We start from the raw sequence: 20,338 nt of genomic DNA, 5'->3' as shown, positions 1-20,338 counted from the left end.
GATGGCACAGATTCAGCTCCTGACAACCCTGCCTGTGCCTCAATCACACTATCATCATCACTGCTAGAGTCTGTGCGGACACTAACATCAGGTGGACCGCAGGAGGACAATGCACCTACATCAACACCTGTGAGGGGAAGACAAGAACTGTGCATTACAAGTTATACCAGACACATGCAGACAGACAGAGGCAGAGGCACACACAGACAGACAAAGACACGCAGACAGAGACACACACAGACACACATGCTACATGCAGGTTATATGGCAGATGGAATTCAGCTTAGACAATTATAGTTTCAGCTTAAGCAATTATAGTGGTAGTTATCGTACATCCCTGAGTTGCACACAACAGCATGCATGTGGTATAGCAGATGGCATGCACCTTACATAATTATAGTGGTGGTTATCATACATACCGGTATTGCACCATTTGTGTTAGTAGCCTATGCCCCATACATGCAACACAATGCATGCACTTTGCACCGTTGCACTGCACTGCCATGGTGTGTGCAACATACACCACATGTTAACAGACCATCGCTTACCTTTGTACATCTGCCACTGATGCTTTGTGTTTGCCACCGCCCCTATGTGTGAGGACATGAGCAGTAGGGTATGTCAACTGCATACTATGTTTGCCTGAGCCCTAGCTTCCATATCTCCCCCAAAGCAGTGCATGTCTGTTCAACATTATTCTGCCTATCCCTGAGCTTAGTGTAGACATTGTGCATGTGGCTGTACACAAGTTTGACATGGCTGTCCCTACTTTACAAATGTGCCACAGACCAGCACAGGTTTACAGTACACCGGCCTGCTGTGTGGCATATGACCTTGCCAGTCACATGTAGTATGACATATCTTCTGCTGATGTGTTGAATGACATGCATACATGTGTAACACAATGGTGTCCTTTCCAATCTACAGTATGATAATGGTGTCCCAATGCAGGGACATGTTATACTAACATGGGCCTTCAGCTGATGCAGTGTTGTCTGTCCACTCTTCAAATATGCAAGGACATACTGCACATTGAGCTGATGTGCATAGCCATTGCAGGGCATCATATGGCTTCACAATTGCTATACAGTGTGAGTTACTGACAGTTCATAGCCATGACTATGTTCACATACAATACATATCTAATGTGGAATGTGACCCACATCACTGAGGTGTATACACAATAAACCCTAATGTGGAATGTGTGACACAGGTCACAGAAGGGTATACAGATGACACCCCTGCACATCTGCAACCATATTACTGATACCTGGCAACTATGCCCACACATGGCTAACTTACAAGTACTCTATGTCCCACATGCCATCTGTGTACCTCACACACATGAGGAGCAGGCATGCCAATGATATCTGACACCAGTAAGGTGAATGTACTGTATATGTGGCTTGATGTGGATGCATGTGTGTGTTGTGCAACAGATGTATGTATTTGGATACTGTATAGGTGAATGCTTCCATGATGTTCAAGACATGTTATGTGGTGGTTTTATGTTATGCCTACACAAGCTGTGCACAGGCCTGTATGATGCTTAGTGTTTCACATCTGCAATATCACCATTACACAAAGGCCATAGTTGTATTGTGTCGAGCCAATGTGCAACAGTGTGTACACACATGTACATCACTTCTACTGTGTGTTTTGCTTCATGTCTCTGGCCATCCTCCATGACCATGTGTACACATGTTCAGTACAATGGTTGTGATGGCCATCTTATTTCACATGTCAATGTTATCCCATATGACATACACCCATAGGTGTCATATGCTCCACTGAGGACAGGGTTATGCTGACAAAGGGTGGTATGTATGGGATGTGAGACATGTTTTGCAGGATAGCTGAGCACTGTTGCAGTCAGCCCACTACATGTCATGGACATGTCTGATAGCACATGACATTGTGTGACATTCATAGCAAGGGTATACTCCACAAGGGTGTATCCTGTGGGCCGGGCATACTCCAGCTCCAACACATTTAGTGTGTGTGTGCACACATATGCTCTCTGTACAGTACTGTTCATATTCCCAACATGTGTAATGCTGCTATGTAGTACCTGTCCCTACAGTGGGACACACCTCCACCATTGTATTCACTGTTGTCCACACATCTGGCAATGACAGTTTGGAAGGTTTAGTGTAGGTGTTTCATATAGTCTTCAATTGTTTCACATAGGTAAACAGTGTGATGCATTGCAGGTCTGACCAGTGTCCATTACCAGGACCGCCATACATTATGTGTACATGTCTTATGGCAGATAGCATGCAATTAATATGTTCCATGTATAATTAAGCCTGGTAAATAATAGCAGTCTCACCTGACACAGGCTGCTGTCACTACAAAATGCCAGAGCTACCTAAACAGGAGTGTCACAGCAGTAAGATCTTTATCCACACCTGTGTGGTAGCTACAGGGTGCACTGTCTATGTTAGCACATAAGCCAGTACAATGCACTATACTATGGAGTATGCACATATGTGCATACATGGAGTAGGAGACTATATTATGTGGCATGTATGCATACATGCCTTGCATATGATGTTACATTACATATTGTACAGTAACACATGTAACTATGTGATATATGGATGTGTTTTATTTGCAGTAGTGACTTACCAGGCAACTCCAGGCTCAGTGGTTGAGAGACACCCACCTCCACAATAGTAGCTAAAGCTTGTGGATGGAGGTCTGCAGGTGTCCCCAGGTTGGCCATTAGCTCCTCGGTACATGTGAGTGGGGGCTGGGTGAGTGGCCCTCCACCTGTTGCACCTTGTGCCCTGGCGATTGCATTAGCATGCTGTTTCGCCCATCTTATCAGGTCAGTAGAGTCTTGGCGCACCTGCTGATAGGTGCGATTGTGACCACCAACATCATTTGCCCTCCTGCAGAGTTCCTCCCACAATGCATCCCACTGCTGTGCATCCTGTGGCACATGGCTGAAGAGCGGCGTGTGTTTGTCGAGGAGGTATGGGATGAGGACCTCATCCTCCAAGCATCTGTATGGCGACAGTCTGCTACGTTGCATACCTGGAAGACATAATGATGGAGACAGGTCACAGTAATTCACAGAGTAGTACAGCATTACAGTTGAACATACATGCGTATCACATTTATTAAGATTACAAATACATCTTTGTAGATCTACATGACACTAGCACCACTGACATGTATAAGTCACACACATTTGACACCTTATGGTGATCTGATGTTATCGCCTTATATGTGTGTGTCATGTGATGACATTGCTCATACACCATGTGGATGTTGTCTTGACGTGGGCATGTCTGTTTGCCTGTAGTGGTGTCTTTACCTATCAGCACATGCCTGGATGTGTTCATATTAATGCAATCACCCTTAATGCTGTGTATATGCCACATATGTAGTCATACATAGCCATCAGGGACATGACCTGTGACCCTGCAGACTTGCAAGCATGTATGTGTTTTGCCATATGCACCTACATGGCACTGTACCGCTGTGTAGCATCCTGCCATGTATTGACTGTGTTGTACATGTGTAACACATGGGACAATAGCTAGCCTGACGGTATTTGCAAGGTTGGACATCAACTATGGCAAGTATGGTCATAGTGATCTAGCAGGCTATATGCCCTGGGCCATTTACGAGCCTAGGCAGACAGGTTACCTAGCCGTAGGCAACAGACAGGTAAGATTCAGTGGCCAGTTCAAGCAGTGCCACAGAACCGATACACATGGTTGCTGATATATTTGGCATGCGGTCATCACACCATATCACAGAGAGGGGTGATGTGCAGCTTCGCTGGACAGGGATGTATAGTATGGCAAGAGTGTGTTAAGTGTATGGGACAGGGATCTGTCAGGCATGTTGTGATCCTTGTACTAGAAAGGTGGATGTCCATGATGTATGTGTTTATTTGGGATCAGGATGTGTTGTGTAGCATGTCTAACACCTCTGGGTTAGACATGGCTTTATTCAGGGTAGGCTGCATGCTACATAGTGCAGCCAGGGATTGTGAAGGGCAGTGTAGGCCATCTACACATGGGCAATAACCCTTAAAGGAAATATGTGATCTATTATGGGTCACATGGGTGTTGAGTATGGCTGAGCAGTTATCCCTATATTCCTGGATGGCACCCTGTTATGATTAGGGGTGCCACATATAACTACCTGTCTTTTGTGGTGACATGACTATCAAAGGGAAGTACTGTCCAGCTGCATCCCATACACACAGTTGCCATTATGGTGACCGCTGCCTAGGTGGTAGTTAATGGGTATAGGGTTTGTAACATAGGGGATGACAATGCAATACTTAGCTGTCAGATTGTGGCCATACATCACACACCACACATCTGACACACTAAGGCCCTTCTGTATGTTGAGCACAGCACACAATGAGTCGACTATTGCTCCTAGTTCATAGTCATTTGCAGACATCAATAGGCTGATGCCTTCTGTGTTAGTCTATGTGGTATAGATAACAAAAAGGGGGAGTACCAGGAATGACCCCTGTATTACTGTGGCTCGCACTGGTTTGATGTGTTTGTATGTGTCAGACACCTTCCGAAGTGTGGGTTCTGCCAGCAGTCCAGTTGCCAACCACTCCTGTGACATAGGAATATACACCTAGTTTACTGAGTGTAGTTGGAACACAGTATGGGTGATGGTGTCCTATGACCTGGCAAGGTCATGATATCCAATGTGAATCAAACCTACTGTCATCTACATCTGTACCGAGTACATCAATTACATTGACCACAGTACATGGCTGTATAGACCAGACTCAGCAGGGTAGTTGTGCACTATGTCCCATTACCAATGGTGTCTCCCCTTTTGTGGGGTGTGATAACTGTTGCTGTGCACCATTCGGTGTGTACACAGCCTGACATGGAGCTATGATTGAACATGATGAGTATGTGGATAGCTGAATGTTCTTACATTTGTGTAGGATACACCCTGAGATGTTGACAGGTCCCATGAAAGCTGTATGTATGGCATTAGAGAGTGCAGTTTGTGCCTGCATAGTCGTTAGTACAGGGGCTTTGTAGTGTACATGGATATATTACTAAGTATACCTGTTGGGGGTGGGGGGGTGGGAGTGGGTTTATGTTCACTGAGACACTATCTGGATGAACGGGTGCTATTTCTGTAGGTGCAGTACTTCCCATGCTGTAGTGCTGTGCAGCACAGCAGGTCTTGTCATTGCCATTACGATTAATGACACAGCTATAGAATGCTCTGTGCTTGGCCTCATAATATGTGGCTGATTGGTTTCACAGTAGCTTTGCATGGTTTTATATGGTGTATCTGTATCTTACTGAGGCTGACCAGGGATAACCTACACTCATGTGTGTTCACTCTTGCAACAGTTACTACCTTCTGTGGTACAGTTTAAAGCATGGTACCACCAGTTTGCCTACTTGTTTATGTTGGGTTGACTCCTGGTTCTGTTTCAATGGCACAATCACTGCACATATGTGACTGCTTAAGGTTCATTTGTGTAGGATTCAGCATTTGCACATGCATTGTCCATCTGCATGGGTGCCATGGCACTCACCACTCTGCTCTTAGGAAACATAACATTGGCATTGGAGACTAACTTTGTGTAGCATACTGTTAGCCCTGTTTGTGTGAATACTGTGATCCAGGTCAGTGGGGTCGATGGAATCCAACATGCATTGTGCACAGGTGTTGGTACATGAGGAGTCTTCCCAGTTCATAATGCAATAGTTGAGAGTAGCCAATATTATGGTTCTGTCTCAGACCGAATCTTCCCCATTACAGCACATTATGACAGTTGGGAAGCCTGGTGGGTGATCTGTCTCAAGGTGCATTTTGAATTCCACTGTGGCACAAAGGTAGTTGCTCAGCATAATGCATCTGATGTTATGCAAGTGCAATTAGCGTGGGGGTGTACATATCCTTCAGGAATATGGACACACCTGCGGCCCATGTGTTCCAATAAAAGATAATGGGCAAAAGGTGAGGTATGTGTTATAACACGGTCATGCAGGTGTGTTGTCCGGTGCATTGAAACATGTCTCAGCTACTGCAAAGATATGTTCTCCGTGTTAGGGATTGACATACATGTGCCGTATAGTGTTTGTGACATGTATCATTGTGTAGTGAGACCCACAGTTTATTGCTTGGCTGTCCCTGTAACTGCAGTGGACCCTCACCTGAACCGTGCATGATGAAGGCACTATAGGGGAAGCATGGGCCCTAGGCTGTATCCAGATTTCCAGGAGTGACAGGTGCAGGCCCTGTCTGGCAAAGCATCATCGTCTGTCAACCATGTTATCCCAGGATAACAGATACTGGATACCCTGTGACATGCACAACTACACTAGGCAATTGTGGAATACAATCCTTTTGTCCCTGTACTGCAGTATCATTCTGGCCAATGGCAGAATTCTACCCAGGCCTTGGTACATACCTGCATGGGCTAAAAGACCTGACAGTTCCTACATGTGCTTCCATGCAGTCCAGGCTACTGCATCACAGGTCCTGCACAACAACATGGAATATGCCAGAGCCATGTGTATAGTTCAAAAGGTGGTCTGAGTGTATGAGTATGTGGCTAATCATGGCAGACAGGCAGCTGACAGTATGTATGCCCTAGTATAGGTTGGTGTGTAACATAGTTCTAGAGTTTGCATTCACAAATGAGTACTGTTGGGCATGTTTCCAGTCATGTGTTCAGAGGTGTGGCACAATTATGCAAACTATGTCATACAGTTTGTGTATTTTGGTGTCTGTCTCTTCCTGCTTGGGGGGGTCACTTGTTTGGCCAGATACTTGGATGCGTCTGTGAATGTGTGTGATTTCTGGTAGTGTGTGTGGGTGTCCTTACTGTGTTCTGGTATGGGTATGTGTTGGTTGTGTTGATGAGCTGCATGTGTTAACCAACACCTCATGACTGTCCAGTCCAGTCATGGCTGTAGACTGGGCTGCCTTACAGCTTACCCCTGTAGCTGCATCCCAGACAATGTGTAGGGTGTGGTGTTAGGTGGGTCTGGCAGTGTACATGGCATAGAGATTACATTCCCCCAGGATGGCCACATACACAAAGCTGACATTAGGAAACACTAGTAGCTGATTTGTGGACATGCCTGTATGGGCAGTCAGTACTAAAAGTACCAAGTAATGTATTTAGTTTACGTATTGCCTATGAAGATGTTTTAGACAGTGATGCTCACATGTAAATATTTGTGTTATGGACGTGACAACACTGGCTGTTATGGAAACATTGTAGCTACCTTTAGCAGCAATCCTCCTCTGAGGAGCACATCACATCCTGTTAGTTGATTACAGATGATGCAAGTGTCTACAGGTCTGTTTCCTTCTCTGGGTATATACTCACATATCCACAAGGACCATGAGCTCTGTTGGGCACAGGCACCCACTCCCCAAACAGAGTCATGTATCAATAGGCTCTGATGCCACTATCAACATGATCAGGATATAATCAGATAGTGTGAGCCATCACCTATGATGCGGCTATTACACATGGGCAGCTGTCTCCTACATCTTACACTCCTACTGCAGATGTTACACTGGAGTTTAAGATGATATGCAACTTGTTTCATTACCAGTGCTGTGCACTACCTTACATACAGTATGTGCAGGCAGCTGTTAGGTTGGCAATGACAGGCTGGGCTACACAAACCTGGTAGTTCAACCAGTGTGTCTGTACTCTCAATATCCACTCTATGTAGGTGTGCAGATAGCCATTTGGCCCAGCCCTGTAATAAGGGTCACTATACCTTTGCATAACATGTGCACATGCACAGCTGTTATTGCTTGCAAACGATAGTAGAGAGGTGGATATTACATGTGTTATGTGCATGGATAGTTACCTGGCTCTTCCAATTATGTTTTCTAACATGCTGCTAACCTGTCAGATGGATACTAATGCTATGTATCCTGTCATTGAGTATTGTAATTGCCAATAGATATAACTACTGTTTGCATAACATAACAGAACCGCTATGTAGAATAGAATACAGATCTGCCTAGAATACTGTACTTTGCACAGTGATTGGCACAATATCCCACAATGCACACCATATTTGCATGGTAAGCCCACCTTTAACATGTTCATCTTACTTATACACCCATACATATGTCAACTGTTACAATATACTGACATATACTATCCCCTGTTATAGCACATACTTGTTGGACCAATCCTGACACTGACAGTGGCTGGAAGCGAATTGGTGGGTTCCAATCCCATATCATCTCTTGTGGTGTATGTGGAGTGTGCCATGTGACCTACAGCAGTACACTCATAGAATACTACAAGCATTACTACTGCTCAGCAATACATCGCTACAAGATAGCTATTTCCATTATATGCATTGATTACACTGTAATTCTTACAGTACAGATACTACATACACAGACATATACTACATGTTATACATACCGTCTTAGTAATCGGTGGTGTTATTAACTAGTATAATACTTGTTTTCAGTTGGTCTTTCAGTGTTTTTTACTGCCCTACAGGTAGATACAGATGGATTGAATGTGTGACAAGGCAAGCTTTTATAGTTACAGATCAGTAACATGTGCTATCCTGATGGCCAATTGGTGTTCCTAAGTAGCTAATTACATGCACATCAGCTGCGCTGCTACTGCCTTAGCCAATACCATAGCTACAGTGGAGTATAAGTGAGTACTCCATTTGGGCATTGCCCCTTTGCCTTACTTGTGAGGAAGACAGCGTGGAAGTTTTGTTGGGAATCTATTGCAACAGCTGTATGGAGACGAACAGTAATATATTGTGTGTAAAACCTAGAGGAGTTGGTCTAAATGTGAGTACTGCTGTTATATTTCTGAACATTGCTACTTGTGCAGGGTTTGTTTGTACCTAATACTTCTGCATGTGTGTCAGTCTGGCCAGGTTGTTTGACCAGCTCAAGGCTGCATAGCTGTGCATATAATGTTAGGGGGTCTACAGTGTGCTTACCAGACATATTTAGCTTGGTGTTACTGTGTATCATACTGTGCTAATAATCAGTACTCGGTAAAACTTCTGGTTGTACGGACCTTTCAACCCTCTGAAACGGGATTAGTTCATACAAACCCTGCTACATCAGCAGCTGTTCAATTGTATAATGGCAACTATATCACAAAGGGCCATATTAGTGTGTCTGTGTCCAGGTATGTTTAGGTTTCAGCAGATGTTGTACAGTAGTTGCATAATTGATTATGGTATGACAGTATGTATTGATATAATTATTTCAGTTGTTGGGTAGATGTTGGTGGGTGTACATAGCACATGCAGGTGTGTAGGAATCCCTTTTGTTTCTTTCCCTATGTGAGCACCTATCCCTTAGTGGACTAATACTATGGTAATTGCAGGCTGATTCATTAAGGCACTATTAAATTCTTCCTGTAAAGCATGCAGGTACTGTTAGTCCTTGAATCCTTTTGGCAATACATCGGAATGCAATAAAGATTTGCAAAATGAAAACTGTCTGTGTAATTCTGTCATGGATATTTGCAGTCAATGCAGTTGTGGTGGGGACTGTGTCCATAGAACATATTTGTAATAGCGTATTGGCGTATACTCTTCATATGTTATGTTCATATTGTTTGGGGGGGGTGGAATGTGTGATTGCTATGGTCCATGTTATACTCAGATATGACCACTTTGGATGCTTTCTACAGACATGTATGTGTGTGTGTGTGTGTGTGTGTGTGTGTGTGTGTGTGTGTGTATATATATATATATATATATATATATGTGTGTGTGTGTGCGTGTGTATATATATATATATATATATATATATATATATTTATATATGTGTGTGTATATGTATATAGATATATAGATATATATATATATATATATATATATATATATATATATATATTATTGCATATTTTATCTGTACCTCAATAGATGTGTAGATGTCTTTAACCTATCTATATATCTACATATATATCGACATGTCTCTATGTCTTTGTCTCTCTCTCTCTCTCTCTCTCTCTGTATATATATATATATATATATATGAGCATACACCTTTAATTGGGTACATGGCGGGTTGTCCTATTTCAACACATTCCTCCCTTTTGTGTTTTAACCTGTCTGCATACACAACTGGGATAGGAACATCCCAGGTAACTTAGTGTTAGGTTACTCTGAGGATGGAGTACATGGTTGCGACTTCTACTCCTGGAAGATGTTATTATTTTACCTCTTAGAGTAGGCACTGGTAGGGAAAGTGTGAATAACGCACATTTACATGGTTGTGAGCAGGTTTGCCCGTGGTCTGCGTGACATTAAGCAAAGATCAAAAGTGTGAAGCGCTTCTCTGTTTACCATGTTGCAGCTCCACTTACTGTTGTGCAAACATGTAGAAACCCACTTACAACTGCTTAAGAGTGCTTTAATCCACCTGCATCCAAAAGCCCTTATTGTGGCCCTCAAAATAACCTAACAGCCCTTGCAGGTCTTGAACCCGTGACCATAAACACCACAGTCACTGACCTTACCACTAAGGCATCTGAGATAAGCACAAATGTTATGGTGTTTAGAATATACATTGTACTACAGACATTCCTCACTACTGAAAACAAATGTGACAATCAGTTGGTGTACATATGTCTGATACATGTTAATGTTCATATGTTTGTGAAAGTAGGTGTTGCAATGCGACATGACAGGGTGTATTATGAATGAGTAAGGTTCTTGTTTTGTGTCCTTTTTATATTGTCCCCATACTCCATGTATGCCCCTCCAGTTCACTTATTGGACATCCGACCCAGGCCCTTTTTGATGCATGATTGCATTACCCATAATTCCTTTCCCACCCCAATCTTCACATACACAACAACCACCCCTTCTATGGTGAATTAGGTTAATATTAATTGTTATAATACCAGAGCTGCATGTGTTTTGTGTACACTCCAATTCCTTTGGAGTGCTTCTGTGTCACGAAGTGTATTCATTGATGCTTATATATATGATGTAACTGTATAATATATATATATATATATATATATATATATATATATATATATATATATATATATGTGCAGACATCACTGACATATATATATATATATATATATATATATATATATATATATATTCTGTATTAGTTTGTAACAGTAATACATCTGTAAACTGGAATGTGTTGGTTCACAAACTACAGTACATTACAATGTACTGTACATATGTACACAAAGCCACTGTCCCATTTGTGATCATTAGAGTGAAATGCATATGGTATAAGGTGTAGTCTCAGGACCATGAAACATGTTTACACCTCGGATGGTTTAGTGGTACATCCCATGATTATAGTGTGCATGGTCCAGGATTCGACACCTGCGATGCTTTACAAATGTTTTTTACTGCAGAATAAGGCTCATTTAAGCAGGTGTCAGCGTGTTTAAAAGTGTTTGTGTGACATTATAGCAGTGGTTAAACACAGTTAAACATTGTAACGTATAGCATGTGCACACAAACACGGCCACACCCACTAACTACTCTGGATATATAAGACGTGACATTACATTCTCTGTTGCCTGTACTCTCCTGCACACATGGGTTTATATGGGTGATTTGAATGTTTATTATACAGACGATTACTACCTATATATGCAAGCTGTGGTTAGGGTATACTTTTGCACATGATAAACATCCCTGCCTTTATCGGGATTATAACCTCGAATGCACAGATACTATGCAGATGCTGTAACCATGACACTGTTGACATTAACATTGCTTCCGCCTATTTCCTGTTTAGATGATTTCTATGTGTAAGCTAGGCTAAGCAAAGGGCGGGAGCCCCCAAATTCACCGAGCTTCACGTACTCTTGACATAACAACATATAACAAATGTACTGTGAGACAATACATTACATTCCTAACTACATTAGGCATAGCCCCTCACTGACACACTTCAAGGGAAACCTTGTTGTGTGAATTGGTAACAGACTATATACACCCCTGGGATCATGTGTCCCAGAACCATACAGCCAGGGGGTGGGGGCACCTGTCCAGTTTGATAGCTGCAAGACCTGTTGGGGGGATTGAATGGTGTTGAATTGCCACATTAACATGCCCTCTTTAGATCACTAAGTGCCCCTATCACCCTCCACAACCACAGACTTCAACAGCTTCCAGCAACTCTGCCTGGAATTGCTTCATTGACTATGCTTTACAGAGGCTCAGTTACTTCATCAATGCTGCGGGGATGGCCAACACACTGTTGCTATGCTTCTAATTGCCCTTGGGCAGATAGATAGTAGGCTATCTGTGAACCTCTAATGTGCAGGCCATCACAGCCATAATATGTGAATAAACAGACCTTCAGATCACAATATACAGTGTGAACTCACAATGTAGTCAGGAAACAGTTGAGTACAGCAAGAACATACAGAACACTGATACTTTGTCACTCCAAAAGCCTATCTTGGAAGCTAGAAGACTTGTATAAGTTTAAGGCTTTCTACTGCTTACCACTAGGTTACCTACAGGGGAGATGAAAAACAAGCACAGACGGGGAACATGCATGCAATGATACCATACCAGCCTATGTGTCAGCCTTACGCTTTGGAATACTGGCCAAGGCAATTGGCACCCCCATGGTGCCTTATTTAGGAGAGTCTCGAAGGTGAATACCAGCTCTGCAAACAGCACAATAGCAGATTCAATGAGGTTTATGCTACTCAACACCAGGGGTTGTGATCACAACATGCATGCACTCACAGCACTCCTCAGGATGGACAACATCAACATCTGTGCATTAACTGAAATCTGTCTTAAGGCTCCTGAGAGCACACCAGCACTAACAGACTACAACCCATACCACACATTTCAGCCACAGAACATGGACTGACAGACATGAAGGGGCTGTATCCATATTCATCAGGGATACCTACACCTCCAGGTTAGTGGGGCAGCATGATACCTCTGTGATCATCCATGTGCAGCTAACATCAGCCACAACTACAATGTGGAATGTGGCCTGCTACAGATCACCCTCCATGACCCAAGACCTCCACTCCACATACCTGGAGACAGTGGAGAACATGACAGTCCTAACGCATACCCTAGCATTGGACGATGTCAACTACCATGCCATTAACTGGGAAACGTACTCCGGTACTCACTTCCAGGACCAGCGCTTCCTGGAATATATCACCTCATATGCCCTGTATCAGGTGGTAACCTCCCTAACGTGGGGTGGAAACTACTAGATGTGGTCACCACCAACATAGGCAACAGGTACACCACAGTGGAGGTTAACCGGTCACTGGTTAGATCTGACCATGAACTATTCCCTGTTTCCACACCCTAGCATCTCCCCCACCCATAGATACCACAGTGTATACCTTTTCTATAGCTAAATTTACAGTACTAGTGACAGGGGTGGGGGGTTTCACAGCCCCTGTGCTAAGGGGAAACACTGCTTCAAGATACAGACAGATTTACAAATGCAGTCTATAAGCACCTAGATGGATGTATGGATTGTGCCATAGCTGGTAAACCAAGACTCACTCCTCCTAGACAAGGACACTGGTCTGGTGGACCTCTGTAATAAACAGGCTATACTACAGACATAGGACAGTGTTCCAAACACACACAGCAAATCCCACGAAGGGCAGAGATCCATGACCACTATTAGTATGATACTTAGGTCCCTCATGACATAATCCAAGGCTAACATCAGCAGGAAAATACGCAAGGATTTGAAAGATAACCACAAAGTCTTCTTTGGCTATGTCAAGAATCTACGTGGTGAAACACAGATTTGCACTGTGCCAGTGAAATATAGCACAAAATATGCTGACCCTACTGGTATCACCAACATCCTTGCAGATACATTCGGTGCATACTTCATCCCCTAAAGAGCCCACAACACTACCCGAAAGATACAGTATCCCAACCATCAGAGACACACAGATGGGAATGGCCCTCTTTAACAGCAGAACACAGCATCAATGGAGGCAGATGTTGACCCAGACTGCATCTTGCAAACTGTACAAGACAACCTGTCCCCCACCTAATTAAGCATTCCTACCTTAGCCTCTCCACAGGCTACATGCCCATACAATAGCGCATGGCAACATTTATTCCACTCCATCACGGAGAAATCACAGCTGACCATGGTAATTACCACCACATAAGCCTGACTAACCTGGTCTGCAATGGTATGGTTTACATCCTCAAGGCACTCATTAACAATGACATTGGTAACCTTCGATCATGTGACCCAACCCATGTCAGCTTGGTTGAGTGCAGATCATGCCTACTGAACCTGTTTGATGTCTTACATACAGTCACCAAGACGTTAGATGACGGGGGGGGGGTAGTTCACACATACTACCTGGACTTCACCAAGGCTTTTGACACCATGCCCCACTCCAGTATTATTGATAAACACACCAGCCTGTACATTCACCCACACATCACAGGATGGGCTGCCAATGGGCTTACACACAGAACCCACATGGTACGACTAGAGGTCTCCAGGTCCAACTCTTGAACAGTCACAACTGGTGTCCCACAAGACTCAGTCCTGGGAGCCTTACTGTTTTGGTATATATGCCTCAGATGTACAGGCAAACACAGGTGGACTACGGCAGACCATGTTTGACAATAACTGCAAACTGGGAGCCATGATTGATAGTCCAGCTGACACGGACATCCCTCAGGGGGCCATACAGAGAATGTCACAGGGTGCCAATGACATGGCCTCCAGCCAATTGCCACTAACTGCATGGTCATTCCATTGTGGAATTGGCACCCACATATTAACACATGAGTGGCAGCCACTTTAATACAGACGAGGTAATGGGGTATCTGGAGACTAAGGTAGATAGTGATCTCCCCTGTGACAATCATATCTCCACAGTAGTTAGGACATCCTTCTATGTAGGCCATCTGACTACTAAAGGATTACCATCTAGACATACTGGGGATATAGTGCCCCTTTAGTCATCACTCATCAGTCCCATCATAGGGTATAATAACCCATGTGGGATGTATGTCAGAGGGCACGTCCAACAGCTGGGGGGGTCCACCAGTGTACCTCACCAAGGGGAGTACTGGCCTCCAGCATATGGCCTATGCAGCCAGACTGAATAAACTCCTGCTTTACTCAGTGGCATCTCGTTTACCCAGAGAAGATCTCCACTGACCAACACAGCTATGTCAAACTCAGGCTTGATGGATATGCTCCACCTATGGGAATCCATGTCACAGTGAGCCACACACTGTAGTGAGCTGACCTTGCCACAGCAATAACCGGGAGATGCTGGAGGGACAGCTTCCTGTCACAGACACTCCCCATACTTTGGAACAACATCCTTAACTACATTATACAGAGCCCCTTACTAACACTCTGCAAGAGAAACCTTGAAGGGTGGATGGAGAACAGTAGATGCACCCCAGGGATCCCAACAATTGGCTCTGCTCCACAGAGGGATGGTTAATGAATCAATGGGTTATCAAAACCTGACACATTTTGGCTGGCCTTATGAATGGCCTCTGGCAGTTGGCCAAATACCTACCTATGAATCTATATACAGTATCTGCATATGCTGATAGCTTAATTTACTGTTCAGGTGTTGACTTACCTTGTGCCAATGGCTGTTGTGTGTGCAATAGTGGAGGGCTGCCTATGTTGAATTCACACAGTAGGCTGCCTATACATGACAATTTACAGGTAGTCTTGTGTGTATGCCATTCATTTTTACTGTGTGTGCAGGTGGAGAAAGGTGTCAGTCCCTAGGTGCCTACACTGTCAGTGTGTGTGCTATACGTTCCCTCTTTGCCAAGGCATGGGCATACTGGGCACGCCTCCCATCTGCCTACTGGGGCTGGCTCAGGGTGTTCTGTACTTGTGGGGCCCTTGGCAATGGTGGTGGGCTGTGACGGCCTTCACCATTCTGTCCCTGCTGCAGCTGTTTCCGCAGGACCATATTGTGTAGCATGGAACACACTATGAAGATGTGAGCACACGTACCTGGAGAGTACTGCAAGACTCCACCAGATATGTCCAAGCAATGGAACCATGATTTCAGCATCCCAGACACATGCTCTATGATGATTTTGGTTTGTGCGTGTGCCTCATTATGACATTCCTGCATGGGTGTGTGTGCATTTCTGATGGGATTCATCATCCACAGTTCCAGTGCATAGCCAGCATCTCCCACCAGGTGGCCATTTGGGATGTCCCCCTTGGGAAATAACCAATACAGCTGTGAGGCATGCCAGATGTGGGAGTCTTGATAGCTTCCAGGGCTGCCAGCACAAACATCCATGATAATGCCCTGGGCATTGTACACGACCTGGCAGTTGATGGAGGGATATCCCTTGCGGTTTATGTAGTGCCTTCCCTGCTCACCGGGTGGTGACTTGATGTGTATGTGCATGCAGTCTATTGCACCCAGTACCTCTGGGTATTCTGCCACACAGTGGAAGAGACACATATTGCTGGCCAACTCCTCCTGCATTCAGGGGAAGTATATGTGCTCACTGGCATGTGGTAACATGGCATCCAGGAACTGGTGTAGTACCCTGGATGCTGATGAATGTGAGATACCCATGATATCCCCAGTTGGTCTTTGAAAGGTACCTGTAGATAGTATTCTCAGGCTTACACATACCTTCGTATCCACTGGGATGGGTTCCCCTTTGTTTGTTCTGGCTCTGAGGCATGGCCGGCACAGCTCCACAAGTTGCTGTAGGGTGCCCCTGCCCACCCTGTAATGCTCTACTATCTCCAGATCATGTAGCCCCTGGTAGGTTAGCCTGGGTCGGAACACTCTCCTCCTCCTCTGGTGCCTGCGGTGGTCATGTGCATCATACTCCACACCACCTTCAGTCTCCAGCGCATGCTGGTGGATCAAAGCTATGGCAGCCCCTAACATGTACATAATAAAAGTTCCCCGTCTGTATACACCACTGGTGCAGAGTGTATGGGAATACACAAATGTCTGTGAGGTGCTTTCACACTTTACAGTATTGTGCTATGGATGCTGCTGATGTAAGTGAGTGTGTATGAACTATTCCAGCTGCTGCGTGTCTTAATTATGGGTTTTGCAATGAGTATTGCAAGTGTGGGGCCTTTACTGTGGAGATCTACTTGCCTGCCTTGATTAATCTGTTGCCCTTTAATTCACTTTTAGACCTGGATCCCCTCCCATTATCAGGCATGCATCCACCTGCCGTTTTTCTTGTTTTGTACTTTTCCTATCCAGTCATGGTGAAATGTGCCTTGTAGCTGATGTACTGCATATCGCCTTTGTTCTGCTTTGACACTTTGCTGTTTTCTTTGCAGTACAACCCCTCCCCCTTCCCTGTTCTGCAGGTAGCTGCTTGCAGCCTTGTTAGCTGTTGTCAATGGCCCACTGTAGGCTCCTAGGTGTTAATTAGTCATTTGTACTCCAATTTCACTGCTGCAGCATTTCCTTATTTCTTTCCTATATCCTTCCTGTTTCAGCTGCAGTGCATAACACGCATACCCATTTACCGGGTTTACGTGCGTTTTCATCTCTGTTCACATGCATACTCTGTTACCTTGTGTACTCTCAGCTAAGCATAGCTATGGGTGATTCGACACACCTCTATCCTGCAGCTTTGCCTAGCTAGGGGCAAACCGGTTTAGCAATGCTCCAATGTCCTTACAGCAATGGTGACACACCTCTCTCTTGATGTCATCTTTATCTCAAGGGCTCACCTCGGTATTATAATGCTACGCTGTGAGGTGCATCCTTACACCAGAGGGTAGTCTGTGATTCACTATTACTCCTCTCATTTGCATGGCATTGCCTACTAATTCATAGCTACTGCGCATAACACTGTCACTGTCCCTTAGCAACCCTTGAGCCATGAGCATGGTGTGGCATGCCTGCCATTGACTATTATGGGGAAATCGTGATATGTGTTTCACTGCAGTTTTATTCTATATTTTTATATATTCCTTGCGATCCCCTTTGCGCACCGCTGCCCTGCGCTTTCACGTCGCGATAGTGTGACTATATATATTAAATGTTAATTTTATATTCTGTGCATTTTTTTTATGCCAATGGCTATTTATTTAGCCATTGGCATATATTAACATTATAATACATGTGTTTGGTCGGCTGTCATGGCTCCGATTTTATGTTTGCAAAAATGTAAACCATTTTCTATGGCTTAAATTTCTGCATGCTTACACTATGCCTGCACCACTTCCTGAAATGCTACATACCTTCATTTGCATGCTACACTGCTGCACATGGGGTAATTAGCATACATGGCTCAGGAGTTGTGCGAGCATAGCATATGCAGGTAGTGCACATGGAAATAACTCGTACCTGAATCGCTCAGCGGCCATATTTGGTGTTAGAACGCCGATGCTACGCCTGCACCTGGTGCAAGCTTCATGAATCCCGGGGTTAGTCTTTTTTGACTGTACTCATTATCTGAATTGCTTCTGTTTCCTGTGTTTGTACAGTTGCATAATGCAGCAAAAGGATTTATAACAAAGCTAATATACACTGCAGCACTACAGTTCTACATTTCAAAGTTTATTTTTGTTCCATGAATTCAGTTTTCCACTCAAATTGAAACCATTCTTAGGTTTGGTGCCCAGTTGCATCACACCAACCACAGATTTTAAGCAACCTGCCAAAAGATGCTATTTTGTTTCTGTCTAAGAGAAAACACAGGAATACAGAGCTGATGTAATACATTCAACTAGACCAACATAGTTTTCACAGTACTGCCAACTTGAATTTTTAGACTACACGAGCATTTTTTGAAAGTAAGTAAGTTATCGTTCTGGAAACACTGCTTTAATAGAAACTTGTACCTAGGAAAGGATGTTTCTGTCTCACACGGGTATTTTTTATAATTTTTTTTCATCCTTTAGTAATAAATGATGTAGTCTCACATCCCTTCCTATGCACACATGATGCACTTTTTTTTGAGCATCTAACGTGTATCCCTTTATATACATATGCGTGCACCTTTGTATACCTAACATGCTCATCCTAATGAGCACAGAGGCATTTCCCTTTTTCTCCATCCTGTATTGCCTCCATACCTTGTTGCTGAAAATCCCATATAATCACCAGTTTCTGCAATTAGTTTTCTGGTCTAATGCCTTAACTCATAAATTTAAGTATTTCCTTCTTGGTCTATATGCCTTTACCACTGTATATCACTGAAAAAAGGTTGTGTTTTTTCTGGAATATTTTTCTAAATGCCTGAAGTTATCCTGCCAGTAGTCAATATCAGTACAAATGTTATGTAATCAAGGTTTTACTAGCTGTACTGTACGTGTCCTAGCAATACATTCACCAACCTGTGAGGGCACTTATCTGTGTTAAATTAATTAACGTCATGCTTATTTTTTTCTTTTTTTCATCATTTGTTAAGTAGGCTGATGTATGAACCCTTTTCAGCCATGACTCAGGCCCTGATGGTAGGGGTAAATTCATTTTTTTATATGATTAGTTAAGTGTCACTACGTGACTGATGTACTTTGGGTATGTGAAGAAAGACATATATCAGAAAAGCTCACAGAGACATGTATAGAATATGCAAACTCCACACTACACTGACAGTGACCAGAAGTCCAACTTGAACTACAGAGAATCTTAAACAGTGAGCTCCCATGCTGCCTTTATGAATTTAATTTATAGGCATGAGATATTTTTTTTTCTTTTATGGATCTTGTTGTAATTGTTATTCACCTTAATGTGTTTGATTTTTTTTAGTTCATTTATGTTTATTATTGTAACTAATTTAACTGTTATGTTCATTAATCTTGTTGTTGAACTTTTCCCCCCAGGCCTCCACAAAACAGACCTTAACCTAGTTGGACAACCCAGTCAAAAAAAATGGTAGAATAATATCTTGCTTCAGTAACATGTTAATGCCTGAAACTGGGCTTAGTGCAGTCTGAAAGCTCAGGCAGGATATATTGAAAGATCTATGTTTCATATCTCCTATGAATCTGAAAAACTTGCATACTACGTCAGGAAATTAAGGTAGAGATTCTTTGAAGACTGTCTTTTCAAGTAGTTACCATTGAAAAAAAGGCAATTTCAATATAAGGAAACATTTTCACTTAGGCTAATACAAGTATAAAAAATGTTTTCTCCTTGGTATGTCAGTCTGGGGTTGATTAATAAAAGCTGAGTGATACATTGTGAAAATGTGCACCTCTCAGAAAAAAAAAGTCAATTCTATTTATTTTTTATACCACCCTTCTGTTAAGGGATAATAATTTTAGAGGATTCACTTAAATTATAGAACTCTCTGATACAATGTTGTTCAATGCATTGCTGTTCATTAGGAAAATCTGTACTGACATATGTGGATCA

At 43.3% G+C, this 20,338-nt stretch overlaps 1 protein-coding gene across 2 annotated transcripts in view; it reads left to right on the top strand.

The window, feature by feature from the left end:
• ADAMTSL2 (ADAMTS like 2) overlaps nt 1–20,338 on the top strand; it is a 1,179,463-nt gene that overhangs the window by 525,964 nt on the left and 633,161 nt on the right. The window lies entirely within an intron of this gene.

Source organism: Protopterus annectens, chromosome 16.part0, assembly GCF_019279795.1.
Source record: "Protopterus annectens isolate FY-2018-M chromosome 16.part0, PAN1.0, whole genome shotgun sequence".
NCBI classification, from domain to species: Eukaryota; Metazoa; Chordata; order Ceratodontiformes; family Protopteridae; genus Protopterus; species Protopterus annectens.
This window is presented reverse-complemented; position numbering and strand designations above follow the sequence as displayed.